This window comes from Oreochromis niloticus, linkage group LG23, assembly GCF_001858045.2.
Source record: "Oreochromis niloticus isolate F11D_XX linkage group LG23, O_niloticus_UMD_NMBU, whole genome shotgun sequence".
Taxonomy (NCBI): Eukaryota; Metazoa; Chordata; class Actinopteri; order Cichliformes; family Cichlidae; genus Oreochromis; species Oreochromis niloticus.
Genome location: NC_031986.2, coordinates 39,991,388 through 40,007,029, shown reverse-complemented (window position 1 = coordinate 40,007,029; position 15,642 = coordinate 39,991,388). Strand labels below are relative to the sequence as shown.

The window sequence follows — 15,642 nt, the reverse complement described above, 5'->3', positions numbered from 1 at the left end:
CTGAACGAGCGGCTCTGTGTGTGACGACAACGGCGGAAATATTTTTTCGCTGTTCAAAATGGCAGCGTCTCAATCAGGAAGTGGAGAAAACAACTACGAAGAATAAGTTGGATAAAATTCCCTATTTCTGTTACTTTGACGCGAGTCTTCGATCAAAATCAGGCCGTGAGTTCGGGGTTTGGTTTGAGAATAGGAAACACATCAACGGTAAGTGTACTTCGATTATATTGGGAAAATGCGAGCGACACATCGGCAGTAGCCTTATAACAAGATGCGTTCAGGGCAGCCTCTCCTAGGCGCGCACGTTTCTTACGACGGGCTACGCCGCCTCTTCGGCGCCTGGACTGGATTAAACGTATGGGACGTTATCGATATACTTGTAATGTTGTGAAACCAATGGAAGTTAGGAGCCAATAAAACACACGTAGCGCTGTTAATTACTTCGTTATGCTGTGTTCGAAAAAGTCCGGTGGCTATCTAAGCTAGCGTGTTACGGAGTTATACGCTATCGCTTTAATATTAGCCAACCAGCAAGTAATTTGGGTCAATAAAAATTTCCATGCTATCTTTATCATTTAAAGAGAAACAGGTAGCAGTTGCTACACAAACTATTTTAACACAAATCTGGACAAACTGATGTTTTCTGTACTAAACTAGAGTGTATCCTCTCTCCAATAACATACAAGGGCCAGGTATGTTAGTACAAAACGAACATACCCAAAGTCGGAAAAAGGCTATGAGCTATGCTACCAGAGCTAGCACAATGAGCTATACAAAGTATGGTTGATTTTAGTGAAGTAAAACCAAGTATACTTTGCCTAATGGTTGTTTTCTTAACCAACAGTCGTACGCGATTTTTCGGCAAGAAAACGAAGCATATTAATTAGAAGCCAGTGTTGGTTTGTTTGTTACTCCGTAATAGATATGTCGTTTGTCGTTCACCAAGCTAACAGTAGTGGCAGTGATACTGTACGCAGAGCTTTGGCTGTTTTCCTTTGTGCTGTTTAAAACCAGTGCGTCTACTTTTATCAGTACAAGCTGTATTTTCAGCTTATTTAAAAATTGCTGCTTACTTTCATCGCGTAGGCGTACACACTAACTTTAGTTGAATTACAGCAGAGGGAACAACGCCATTTAGTATAATCTCAAAGCAAGTGGAGTTAGTTGAAAAGTACTGTTGTTCTCGAGACCTTGGGGAGATGTTGCCCCAGTTTGTGCATCTAATGTATTAATTAACAAATGAGACAGAAGAAAGGCTGAAAGTTGTAAGCGTACTTGGTAACAATAAACTTTGTTCGTGTAATACATGTTTCCGCACACTTCTTTCTCATTATATGATTATGATATGTATGTACCACTGTTACGAATGTTGTGTTTGTCAAAGAGGTGGCTAAAGTATGCGAGTATTCTGTACCAGGGTGCGTTATTTATTATACTAGAAGAGTTCGGGTTAAACACGCCACTGGCCATGTCTTCCACGAATTTAAGCTATATGTTTAATATAGAAAAAAAATCAGATTGATGTGGCTGAAACCAAACACATTGGAGCGTTTGGATTTGACTCATAAGGAAATGAAAATGGCTCCCACATAGCTGTCCCCTCCAGTTCTTTCCTGCAATTTTCACTATTTGGTTTCCACTGTGTCTCTCGCCTGCAGCAAAGACTAGTCTAGCCCTATGCAAGCCTTGACACAGTAGGTTGCCATGGTGCCTGGCTATTTTTCTAATTATGTCATTCTCCTTTTGTTGATGGATAGTATTTGGTGGCTACGAAATGAACAACATGCTAGGCTTTTGTCACAGTTTTAGTCAAAAATACCTAAACCCCTGTGATGAGGTCAATGGACTTGGTGTTGTTTGTTGTAAAATCCCTCTTGCAGCCAAATCTCTCCCACTCTTCTGAACTTAAATGGAAACAGACAGGGTTGTTTTGTTTTTTACTTATTATATCACCTGCCCAGCAACTTAAGTACTACTCATACATAGAGAAAAATGGCTTTGAATTTAAGTTAAGTTTTGTTGGTTTGGTTAAAAGAAATAAAGTACCAATTAATCACTCATGTAATAATAGCTACTTTTGGTAACATTGCATACCAGGCTGTATTTTAAGTGCGTGTATAAAAAAAGGTTCGCATGAGCAATAACAGTGGTTGAGCTCCACTTCTATGTGTGTTTATGCTGAGCAGCTCCGCTTTTCTAATTTTCCTCTGTGCCAGACAATTGATGGCTGTCTGCCCTGCAGGGACTCTGAGGGTCACTGCACACTAGATCTGTTGGCACCATGTTTAGAGCCTGCAGGAACTACAAAGATGACACACAGAGAACATGTGGGTGTTTCACAAAGCAGGATTAGCAAGTTGGATATGCTTTAAAAGTGTTAAGACATGTCCTCCGAAATGTTTACTTATTTTTAAATAGTAATGTATGCTCAGGCTTTGTTTAACGCAGGAGTATTAAACATGCATTCCAAGGGTTGCTAAAAGGTCCAGTAACATCCACCGGATGACGTTGGAAAGTTGTTGGAAAGAGTATTTTGAATGTAGATCGAGACAAGCTGTTTAAATCATAAAATGCAAAAGCTCTACATGTGAAGATTTTACACTTTAAAAAGTAACTTGTAAACTGTAGTGATTGTGGAAAAACTGTATATTGTAAGTTATCTGAAGCCATAACAGTCTGCTTATTGTCTGGTTTGTAAATGAATTGCTCATTGAATGACAAAACCTGAATTGAAAGTAGACCTGATGTCAGGAAAATTTTTAGGGGAGAGCAGTAAGGGATGTTTTTCACTAATTGCCTATGGTTTCCGCTTTTATAAAAACTTACCTATGACTCGGGTAAAAGTTTTCAGAATGTACTTTATGTTTACATGATGAGGAATATTTGCAGGGTTATTTTCATGTAGATTATCGTTTTAAAATACTTTCTGACTTGAGATGAGATTGGGAAATTAGTTATTCCTGGTCTTGTTGGTTTGGGGAGCTCAAACAGCTGTGATGCACTACTAAGCCATGGCTCATGCCCCCCACTGTTTGTGATTTGGCCTCCATTCTCCTTCAGCCCTTGTCTATGCTAGCTTGTTCCCCCTTTCTCCAATTGGTGCCAGTGATAAATCTCATTTATAGCCTTTGGGTTGATTAGAGTGAGAGTGAAAAATGTGAAGTGGAGGAGGGGTATCGGCCCTAGGTAATTCGTTTGATTCAGTTCCTGCTTTCCTGGAATCTGGGCTTCATTAGATAATAGTTCATGTACTAAAAAAATATAAATGTTTGGTGAGAGGAGAGTGAAAGCACAAGTAGCAGTTGTTATGAATATGTGGCAATGAGGCTCACCTCTTACACTGTAATATGAAACAGCCTTTTATGATAGGCTGTCTGAGTATCCCCTGTTCCCTTTCCAGACCTGGAGCCCATGTGGATCTCTCCCAAGCCACATCAGAGGTTGGTGAGACATGACTGAAACGCAGGAGAGCATACCACACTCTGGCATGCCTCGTTGCTTTGCTTTATGATTTTCTATGGAAAAAGTGTGTCAGAATACTTCTAAGAAACTCAGACAATGATTTCAAACTGGGAGTCACCCAGGAATTAGATACAAGAAGAATGTTAGTCCTTACATAGATTGATAACAGAATACAGTTTGTGTCAGTATTTCAGTTATTAGACTAGATCCATATCTGACTCCACATGGTAACTAGGGAAGAATAAGAAGAGCGGTTAATTAAATGCCAACATACAACCTAGTTTGTGAATTTTTTTTAAATGCATGGAAGGAGATTTGAGGTGTTATTTTTTTTTTTTTAAATGGAAAATTGAAAATAATGTTTTTTTATATGTGCTGTTGACCCTAGTTAAACGAGCACCCTAGTATGTTTCCCTGACATGGATTAAACCTAGTCCTAGATTTAAAAACTTGTTCAGTCGTGTACAACTAGGATTAGTTCATGTCTTGGAAACTGAGCCATGGAGTTTAGACATTTTAATTGTAAATATAGTAGTTTCAAGTAGGGCTGGGCCATATCATACCTTTCATGGTAATACCGGTATAATGCTGGGGAACGATAAGAAAATGAAATATCGTGATAGAATATGGGTAAAACGCGCATGCACAGTGCCTTTGTTTTCATACGCACATGGCGAAAAAAGCATGGCGCCGACGGAGAATGAGAAGGGCGAAAGGGGATCGTTGAATGAAACAGATTAACCAGAATTGGTTTGTAAAAATGCTGCAACTTCAGTGGTGTGGAACTGGTTTAGCTTTCGTCTGTCAGATACACAACAAAGCACTATTTTTGGTAGAGCATGCTAGCGGGCCATCATTATTACCGTGTTTTTTGGAAAATACGGCACACTTAAAATCAATCCTTTGATTTTTAAAATCGACAGTGCCCCTTATAATCCCGTGTGCCTTATGTATGAATTCTGGTTGTGTTTACTGACCTCGAAACGATTCTATGTGGTACACGGCGCTCGAAAATCTGTCAAATGTTTTAGTACGACTTTGCTAAGCTACAAACCCGCACCACTTGATGGATTGTCGGAGCATTACGGCTATGGTAGGCAGGAGCCTCGCGGAGTGATACGTACTGTGCTTCAACATAATATTACCGTATTGCGTGTGTATAACCTCTTTTTAAGTTTTGTGGATATTATACATGGCTATGCTGAGGATATGTTGGCCAATTTCCACTGGAAATGCCTTTTGGTTAAACTGCCAGCAAGGAATTTGCATTTGCACTGTTAAATTTTTATATAACTTTAATGCACATAAAAAACAGCTGCTTGATAAGTGAAAATACATTGATGGGTTTTTTTGGACTAATAAAGTTGTGGAGTTGTAAAGTATTTTGTCTAGTGTCAATTATATCATCAGTTATATCGTTATCGCAAATTTTCAAATGGATATCGTGATAAATATTTTTGGTCATATCGCCCTGCTCTAGTTTCAAGTAAATTTAAGATAAAGTTCTTATTGAAATTAAACATCAATCCACAGCTTCTGTGCAAGTATTTAGAGGTAAACTGATACTGGCTTTTTGGTTCCAGAGAATGATTTTGGGAATAAAAAATAATAATAGATAATAATAGTAATAATAGTAACCGGTATTGTATGTCAGGGATGCATCCTGAAAGTCGAGGACTCAAACCATCAGTCAAAGATTGCTGAATATACTTAGTGGATCATTCGTTGACAACATGCTGCTTTGCGGTTGAACGTTAAGAGAAGTTGAAATTGAAGGTGAAGTGAAACTCTTTTACCTGCAGAGGCTTTCCTTTTAGGTAACTTGTCTGACGTTAAGTTTAGTGTTATGGGAAGTTTGAAACCTGTGTGTGTGTGTGTGTGTGTGTGTGTGTGTGTGTGTGTGTGTGTGTGTGGGTGTGTGTGTGTGTGCATGAGTGGGTGAGTGCAAAAGAGAGAGAGGAATTAATGTTACCAGTAGCCATAGATACTTTGAAGTTTATGGCAACAGCAGTGATTAATTACTATAATCCACCATAAAGTTTCTAGATATGTAATAGTATCAGCGAAACCTCCAGTTATGTGTTGTATACTAGTTTTTTCTGTCCCATAAGAATGGAAATAACAGGCTGTGTCATGCAACTTTATGATGCTGTCTCTCTTCCTGCCCCTCATTACTGCAGAGTTGTTCCAAACGTTTAAGGTTACCAGCTAGTAAACCAGACTACAGACACAGTAGCATTTCAAACCTTAAAAGAGTTTAATGCAAGAGCTCACATGGCAAACAAGTGTTTGGTGCCTTTGTGCTTAAAAGTTAGCTTCTTTAGTCATTTTACAAATATGTTTGATCCCAAGGTCTAAGGTTTCCCAAAGTTGTCAGTGTGAGTAAATATTTGTCCTTCCGTAGTAGAGTGACACTGAATTTCCAAGAATATATAATGGGTCTAACAACGAAGGGGGGAAAAAAGAAAGACTTGTCAGTCTGTGTGGGTCAGCTTACTCTGATGCATAGCTCAGCCACTTCAGTTTCATGTAAACCCTGAACCAAATCTTAACCTGCTTCATCCTGCGGTAAGTGTATTTGTACTGTTGGCAGTAACTTAATTACCCTTGTCCTTAAAAAATGGCTCAGTTAATGTCACTTGACATCATCCAGTTTGATTCATGTGTATGTGAGTGCGTGTCTTTGTTTTTGTTTTTTTTAAGTGAGGCAAGTTAGAGTTTTCCTTGTCTTTAACATATCTGTCACATTTTATGAAATAGTGGCAATGGTGGAGATGGAATTTGTGAAAAGACTGAATGGATTTGGAGTTATTAAAAGAATGGATTATGGTAAACTACTTACTAAAGTAACATATTGCAGTACTTTACTGGAACTGCAATTGAATATTGTCTAAGTAATGACATTATACAAGTTTTTAACATTTTTCTTTTGTTGAGCACTGTGATAAAGATGGCAGTTTTTTGTTTATTCAACTTTTCTTCAAAGATCCCCCACCCAAAACATCCATGACACGTTGGCTTTGTCTGACAGAATTTGCACTGGGCCTCATTTTTATTCATTATTTAAATGAGTTCCACACAGCACTTTTCATCGGTTGTAGTCATATTTGGCTTTGCGTGTTTTCTCTATTGTTTTTGCATTTTGTCCTCGGTCTGTCTGTGCTTTTGTTTTTTTCTCTTCTCTTTTCTCATTACCCACCCAGTTTCAGTAGATGACTGCAATTCCCAGAGTCTTGGTCTGCTGAAGATCTGTTTCTGTTATAAGGGAGTTCTTCTTTTCCACTGTCACCGAGTGCTAATTGTTTGGGTTCCCTCTGTAGTATTGTAGGGTCTTTACCTTACAATATAAAGTATGACACACAGGGTTTCTGGATGGGATTACTTTACCATTTTATTCTACTTCAGAATAGTGTAATGCATGGTGACACTTTAATTTTAGATATATATTGTTGCTTTTTCACCTTACTCTCACCCTACGTTTACACAGCAGATCAAAGTGGCTCTGTGCAGTCTCTGCTGGTATCTGGAACACCTGAGCACAATGTGTTATAGGGTGTTTCATGTTCCTCATATAATTTTTCTGTAAATCTCATAACAGTGTATGCTCTTTGACAAGCTGTTCATCAAAATAATCTGTAGTAATTAAATAAAGAGCTTATTCTGTGATGGGGCCACCAAATTGCAACTGTAATTCTGACTGACTCATCTGGGACTTCATATCACACAGTAGGCACTTGTTCTTTGTAATTATTTTCAATAATTTACAGTAATTTGGTCTTCTGATCACAATGACATACTTTTTTGAACATGCATTGCCTGTCTCATTTATTTTCAGCATGGCTTGTTGGTTTCAAGTAGTGTTGTTCTAGAGTATGAAAGCAGCCTCAGTCAGTGAGCCAGCTCCTATGTGAAATAAAAAGGATGAACTGAAGTTTGCAAAGCAACATAGACAGCCAAAGATAAACTCCTGTGAGCTGTGCAAATGGTGCAATATTTTCATGCCTGCCAGATAACTGAGGTCAGTTTGAGTGGAGCAGAGAGTACTGTCTGGACTTAAACGGTGTTAGGGCACAGTTCACAGTCCAGACTATTTAGTTTCCCTGTGCTGTGTTGTTTGCTTGTGAACCATGCATCTGGTAGCTTTTGCTGGGTGTTATGACTGACTCTCTGAATAACCATGGCTGAGAGGGGTGGTTATGGGGGTGGAGATTCAGACGCATTGAGCCAGCTGCCTCCAATCAGCAGCCAAATCTCTTTGGGGTTCAGACTGGGTGAGAGGCAATAGCTAACGCCACTGGCTTCCATGCACAGGAGGGAGGTGGAAAGAGGAATGGACGTAAGGGAAACTGGGACATGGAGATATATACACCATATACTGGGTTGCCACACAGCAAGAGGAACTGTAGTGGAAAAAAGAAAACAACAGGGCATTGCTAGAAAGAAAGGAGTTAGGCATAGTGCAATAATCATATGTTATTTTCATATTGAAATGCAACGTTAACTAAGAGGAAAATTTCCTACAGCAGTATATATCATAAATAACTTTAAAATGATGCAAGGAACAATATTTTCAATCAGCTAAGACACATACATGATGAAAAAGTACACTGGCTTTGCCTATATAGGTGTGAGTAAAAATCCTTAAGAAATATCACAAGGAGCAGAGCTTTTCTTAAAAAAATTGGTTTAATATTTTTTTGTGGGGGAGTAAAATAAGCTGTTGTCTATTCACCTAAAAAGTTTAACCAGAGTAGTCAAGGCAAAAAAACTGTGCAGTACTAGCATACGCTATCATCCCTCTATTCTGAGGAAATTAGATGACAGAGGAAAACGGGGCAAAGAGGCAGCTAAGTGGATCGTTCTCTCTTTGATCAAGTCAGCCTTTGATCTATTTCTGGTGAGCTGGTGGTAGAAGTAGAGGGATTTGCTCCTAAATGAGTGCCATCAGGCAACTGTAAAGCATTGTTTTACTCCTTTTTTGCTCTTTTGCTCTTCTTATTATTATCCAAATTGTTTTTGCCCTCACCTTTTTTTCTCTTCGTTCTCTCCCTGTTCTCCGTTATCGCTCCTTGTTCTTATTTACCACAACAAAGCCATCCTCTCACCCACAAGAGCTCAATTAAGTTCTCGCTTTAAGGATAAATTACTTTAATGTCTCATTCAGCTTGTGTTTGTGGCCACAAAGATATTCATCATCCCGGCAAAATGGTGCTGAATAACCATTTGGAGTTGGTTGATGAAGATGTAATTAGGATTAATTGGTATTCACTTGCAAGCAGCGAAATCTGTGAACCCAGCCTTTCATTTAGAGCAGACCATTCAAATAAATCCTCATTTGTTTTATCAAGGTGTTCCTGTGTGCTGTCCCAGTCCGTAGAGGGTCTTTGATAAATATTTGAACAAGAGAAATGCAGTAACAACAGACTCCTAAAACCAAATTTGTTTCCATTTCCCGACTTTGATAAGACAGCTGATTCAGTTACACCGTCATTCGATCATTATTCTCTATCCAGTGTCCTACTCAGTTACTGGGCTGTTAACAGTCCCTTTACGGCAATACTGAATGGAATTTCCTTTCTGGCAGTGGGAACCGGGAAAGATAGGTAGCTAATGTCTGTGTCCTTCCATGTATGTGCTTAAGGGCTTGCGTCATGTCTGTGCATGTGCACACCGTGTCAAGTATGGACCCTTTGTGTTGAAAAAGGTGCTGATTAATAATGTAAGCTGTTTTGAATGATGGCATCCCGCGTTTCCCTGGGAAGTAACTTGTTCCTTTTATGAATATTTCATCACAGCAACTAATGAATCCAGCCAGTCAAGCCAATCATAACCAGCCAACAGCCCCCTTGCTGCTTTGGTGTAGTGTAGCTGGGCCCTAATCATTTCTAACCTGATTACTGGTGATGCTGATGGACTCAGATGGGTCATGAGTAAGTGGTGTACATTGAATTGAATGTTTGTTGTTATACAGCTTGTTAGTAGTAAAGACAGAGGCATACTACAGCAGTATACAGAGTGACAGATGCCAACAGAGGGCTGTCTACATATTTCTACAGTACCTGCAATAAATGTGCAGTTGCGTTTTTTTCATGAATCCTTTTTTTTTTTTTTTTTTTTTTTTACAAACCTACTGTTTAGTCAAATAAGCCCCTGGGCTTCACCTAAAAAGTATTGCTGCAAGAAACATAAAAGGGCTATAAAGAAATGCGAAATGACTACAGGACATGCTAAAACCCCAAAGAAACCTGTCCCTATGTCCTAGGGACTGTGTAATGTCCCTAGGACATATAGGGACACCACATGACAACTATGATGTGGTACTAGATGGGAAAAATAGGGGACTTTCACATGTATTTGCCAAGGTGCTTGTTGTCTCATGTAATGTCCATGGTAACTTTGGGAAAAACAGACTCATGTGAAATCATTTTAATTCCTTTTTCCTGGCATTTCCACTCATAGATTTGTCCACACTGGTACTGCAGTGACCCCAGAGGTTCAGCTGCACAATAGCATCAGCTGTGTCTCCTCCATACTGGTTCATCTAGTACTTTTATGCACCTTACTGAGTGCATAGAGCACTTAACAAAACATCTAATAAATATATAGCACGTACAAAGGTGTTGAAAAAATTGGCTGTCATAATGAGGTTTTGACACCTTGTGAGCCACAAGGAGCTGATTATGCAAATGTGGTTAATGAAGGAAGCGCAGCTAAACTTCTGAATACTTACCGTAACCCTACAGAAAAGAAAAGATGAAATGAGTATGATTAGAAGTAAAGGAATGCATATTAATGCTACAAGACAGGAGATTAACTATGGTGGGTAAACTACATAACATGGGATATCATTTATTTCCTTTTAACACTGGTCTTGGTCTTGAAAACAGGATATGGTGAATCTGAGATATCCTGTTTTCATAAAGGAAGACATTTATATATTACAAAGACCTAAAAATGTATTAAGATAATGTCTACAAAGTTACTTAATGTAAAGCAGAGAGCATTATTTCATTATGAGTCAGGAAGAGAAAAAAATCACTGTTTGTGAAATTCTGATTGTCAGTATCAACTCTCCACATGTGAGTTTTCATTTGTCAAGTGAGGTGGCACACACGCGCTAGGCAGGGTGGTGCTTCTCCTCGTGAGTGTTAATCGTGATTTACCAGCTTAAGGAAGTCACACTTCCCTGGATGATCTCCATGTGCTCTGGCAGCCACAAGGCCACCAGCAGTCAGTCAGCTAGTTCAGTATATACCAGACTGCCTTTTCACTCTCATTATTGGTACTTGTAAGCAGATAGTGGATGGTGTAACAGGGTGGTGGTGCAAACAGGCAGGCACATATCATGTCTTGGAAATATTGTTTCTAAAAATGACATGTCACTAAATGTCCACATTTGTGAAAGGGCTGTTTGATTATGGCAAAAACATGCCTATGACTTTTTAAATGTGCAAGCAGCAGCAGGCACACATGTCTCAGGAAAGCTGCACAGAACCCACCAAGAAGATAGAGTGCCCCTGCAGGTTCTCCTTTGGAAATATTGTTATGACTTTTACTTCCTTTATCTATATCTTGTTGATTAAAGGCTCTTTTTGAATTATCTTGGGTGAAACAGTGAGTGAGTTGGACTTTTAGGGAATTGCCAAAGTGCACAGCTGCAAAGAAAAAATGGTAACTACATTTATTACATAAAGCAAAATGCAAATTTACGGTTAAACAATAATCATATGTGTTTCACAATTATTAGAAGCCAAAATTATATTTAAAGAAAAATCACATCGTCCTAGTTTGTAGTCCCTTAAGTTAATGGTGTGTGGATTTGTTTCAGGTTTTAAGGATTTTGCAAATACTGCAGATGGAATGGCCTAATTTGTTTTTAGTGAGCTCTTGCATCAGACCACCCAGGAAGAGGGAGAGAGATGGACTAAGAGACTCACATGGGAGAGGGCTGCACAAAAACCAGCAGTAACCTCTGACTTAATTAACAGATTTAAGAGATTACACTGCAGAGTGCTTGCTTTCACTTGCTCTGTTACATTTTTGTAGGACATTAACCTTTTTTTTCTTTTTTGTAGCACCCTGTATCTTAAAAAAAAGAGTTGCATGAATTGTGTATGTTGAGGAACTCCTTGTGGCCCTTGCATTACAGTGGACATTTTTTGTTTTCTTCTCACTGCCCACTACTGTCAGCCCTCTTCCTTCTGCAGATAGCCCTCTTCATCACACCCCTCTTCCTCTCTGCAGGAGTTAGGAGTAGTAGGGGGTTTTTCTGTTTTCCGGTAATGAGAGACCTTACAGGAAGGGCAGATCTGGGACCACAGTTACAATGATCAGTATCGATTATCCTCTGGAGCTCTCTGGAGGGGGGAAGGGGGGACGAGGGACATTTTCTGTTGCTAAGAGACAGTAACTGGCATGGTACTAGTGGGTGACGTGGGTTTAGGTGGTGGGGGGGACAAGAGACAGGGCATTATGGGAAGCAATTCTGCCTTTTAAATCAATGAGAAAATGCATTGGTGGGCTTGGGCTAGTATTTGAAGATGAAAAGGGCTATGGAACGATGGAGCTCCTGTCTGCTAAGTCTAATGAGGAAGACTGAGTGGTTTTAGCTATCACAATTCTTGACTTAGATCACTGTGCTGGCTAACAAACATCTACTATACTATGATGTTAGTAAGGAATTACATAAATGTAGTAACTGTAGTTTCATGGGCATCATTTCAGAACTGCAGAATTCAGTAGAATAGCATTGAATACTTTTTTTCTTTTCTAAGTGCTACATTGTCTGACATCTAATGGTTAAAAGCAATAAAAACTGCTCCAACCATTCGCCCTGCTTCTCGTGTGTGCTTTTTTGAACTTTGGTTCTTTGTGGAGAACGCGACTCTTGTCTTATTTGTGTTTAGAAAAACTTTACATCCCATCGCTACTGGATTTAATGCATCATATCTTCACCCTTGGGATATATGGGCTTGGCTTTTTTAAGGACTCTTGTGTTTCTATATCATCTGTGTTAGTCTCTTTATCTGCTAGCCAAAAACCTATGCAAATGGACACCAGTGCAGTCCCATAAATCCTGCGTAAGCCCCGCATGCTTCAGCAGAACACTGGTATCGGCCATGTTAACTGATAATACCAGCAATTAAAATGACATCATTGTAAGCAGGGTAATGTTTATGTGTTGTGTTACATCCATTTTTTGGATGGCTAAAAGTAGGGTAATGAAGGGCTGAAAGAGCTGAAAACTGTGTTTTTATAATAAAGATTTCTTTGTTTTCCTGCAACAAAAGGGGATAAAATAAGAACAAAAATAAAGAAATAAATACCTCAGTATTGGGCACTGGCCAAACATGATGGAGCCATAATGTCACAGCTGAGTTAGTGATGCCGAATTGGTTAGAAAAATTGAGTGGTGCACAACAAGTGCAAGCAAAACCAAAGCGTGGCGTGCACTAGCAGTTGTGATGACACTTTTGGCGTGCATTTGCAAAGCACTGTCCTTGCGTTGCTACACTAAGTAGATTTATGCAACACCAGCATGGCCTCACAAGACTCCCAATACACAGTCCCTGACTCCCTTGTCTTGCTTTTGTCTCCCTGCTTTGAGCTGCACTTTCTAGGGTGAAATCCGGCCATACATATTCAAAAAATATCTAATTTCCTTTTGCTTCAGACCTCCTGCCTAGGAAGTTTGCCAGTTGGTTCATTACATTGGGCTTCCCCCCCATTTGTTTCACCTTTATCCAGACAGTATCACACAGGCAGCCCAAAGTGGAAAATGGCCTCCCTTTGTGTGTATTGGCTCTGCTAGTGGTGACTATGTTGGGCCAGGCCTCTGTCTCTGTCACACACACTGACTTGCACACACTCGGACACACAAAGTCCTCCTTATTTAGACCCTCATGAACTCTATTAGGATTTATTACCTCAGCTTTGTCCCCAGTGAACACGTCTGGTCTGTGTTCCAGATTGGGGGCAAACTGGAGGAGGGAATGGACAAGGGGAAGGAGGGTAGCAGTTTGAGTAGTAGTGTTTCTAATGTAACACAGACATGCTTTGTAAAGTGCTAAAACATTGGATCCCATCTGGTGAGATTCATTAGAGATTTGTTAGACTTATGGACTTCAAGTAGCAAAAAACTGAGTTTAGTTTTATATATTGTTTATGTGATCTAGTTGGAAATCGCAGTTTATGGTGTTTGATTCCATATGAGAGAAAATAGGTACATCTGTTCTCTAAAATATACAGAGATATTATACTCGATATTAAATAATTTAGATAATTGAGCTAAAGCAATTATTGTGCCGCGTTCAGTTTAAGCTCAAATGCTTTTCCATTCAGTTTTTCCCTTTTTTTAATTTTTGCACCTCACTCAGTGTGTGTCTGTGTGTTTAAGATTGACAGTCTTAAGGTATAGGCTTCATAGCATTTTAGGAATCTGTCTGTCAACACAGATATACAGTGAGGTCAATAAGTATTTGATCACCCCGTGATTTTGCAAGTTCTCTTACTTAGAAATCATGGAGGGGTCTACAATTTTCAGCATAGGTGCATTTCCACTGTGAGAGACAAAATCTAAAAAGAAAAATCCGGAAATCACATTGTATGATTTTTGAACAATTTATTTGTGAATTACTGTGTCAAATAAGTATTTGATCACTTAAGTCAAAAAAATTTAATATGTGGTACAGAAGCCTTTGCTGACAATTACAGAGGTCAAATGGTTCCTGTAGTTCTTTACCAGGTTTGCACACATTGCAGGAGGGATTTTGGCCCACTCCTCCATACAGATCTTCTCTAGATCTGTCAGGTTTCGGGGCTGTCGCTGAGCAACATGGAGTTTCAGCTCCCTCCAAAGATTTTCTATTGGATTTAGGTCTGGAGACTGGCTAGGCCACTCCAGAACCTTGATATGCTTCTTACAGAGCCACTCCTTGGTTTTCCTGGCTGTGTGCTTTGGGTCATTGTCATGTTGGAAGACCCAGCCACAACCCATCTTTAATGCTCTGACTGAGGGAAGGAGGTTTTTGCCCAATATGTCACAATACATGGCCCCGTTCATCCTCTCCTTAATACAGTGCAGTCGTCCTGTCCCCTGTGCAGAAAAACACCCCCAGAGCATGATGCTTCCAGACCCATGCTTCACTGTAGGTATGTTATTATTGGGATGATACTCATCATGCTTCTTCCTCCAAACACGGCAAATGGAGTTAAGACCAAAAAATTCTACTTTGGTCTCATCTGACCACAGGACTTTCTCCCGCGACTCCTCTGGACCATCCAGATGGTCCCTGGCAAATTTCAGACGGGCCTGGACATGGGCTGACTTAAGCAGGGGAACCTTCCGTGCGATGCAAGATTTTAAACCATGACATCTTAGTGTATTACTGATAGTAGCCTTGGAAACAATGGTCCCAGCTCTCTTCACGGCATTGACCAGCTCCTCCCGTGTAGTTCTGGGCTGATTCTTGACCATTCTTAGCATCAGTGATACCCCACGAGGAGAGATCTTCCGTGGGGCCCCAGTCCGAGGGACATTGACAGTCATCATTAGCCTCTTCCATTTTTCAACAATTGCTCCAATAGTTGTTCTTTTTTCACCAAGCTGCTTGGCAATTGCCCCGTAGCCCTTTCCAGCTTTGAGAAGGTCTACAATTTTGTCTCTTGTGTCTTTTGACAGCCCTTTGGTTTTGCCCATGTTGCTACTTAGACTTTGGCTGATTGTGAGGTGCACAGGTGTCTTTATGACAGCTAACTACCTCAAACAGGTGCTACTAATTTAGAATCATGAGCAGAGTGTAGCTGGACTATGTAAAAGCAAAATAACAGGTCATTGAGGGTCAGAAATCTGACTAATAAGCAAGAGATCAAATACTTGTTTGACACAGTAATTCACAAATAAATTGTTCAAAAATCATACAATGTGATTTCCGGATTTTTCTTTTTAGATTCTGTCTCTCACAGTGGAAATGTACCTATGCTGAAAATTGTAGACCCCTCCATGATCTCTGAGTAAGAGAACTTGCAAAATCACAGGGTGATCAAATACTTATTGACCTCACTATACCTGTCATTATGCTGCACATCTACGAGTTGAGTTGCAAGATACACATATTTTAAGACATGAAAGGTCTTGTGAGTACACACTATTGGTGGTTTTAATGGCTGGAATTTGGCTTT

General features: G+C 39.7%; 1 protein-coding gene across 4 annotated transcripts in view; it reads left to right on the top strand.

Annotated features, from left to right (window-relative positions):
• The first annotated feature begins 22 nt into the window (after positions 1 to 22).
• The window catches only part of sbno2b (strawberry notch homolog 2b), a 61,692-nt gene continuing 46,072 nt past the window's right edge, over positions 23 to 15,642 (top strand). For 2 of the 4 annotated variants that reach the window (XM_005478981.4, XM_013267742.3), the window contains exon 1: positions 23 to 207. The gene's annotated coding sequence lies outside the window, so the exon portion shown is untranslated. The remainder of the gene's footprint in view (positions 208 to 15,642) is intronic. The other 2 variants (XM_013267757.3, XM_013267746.3) reach the window with 1 other exon arrangement.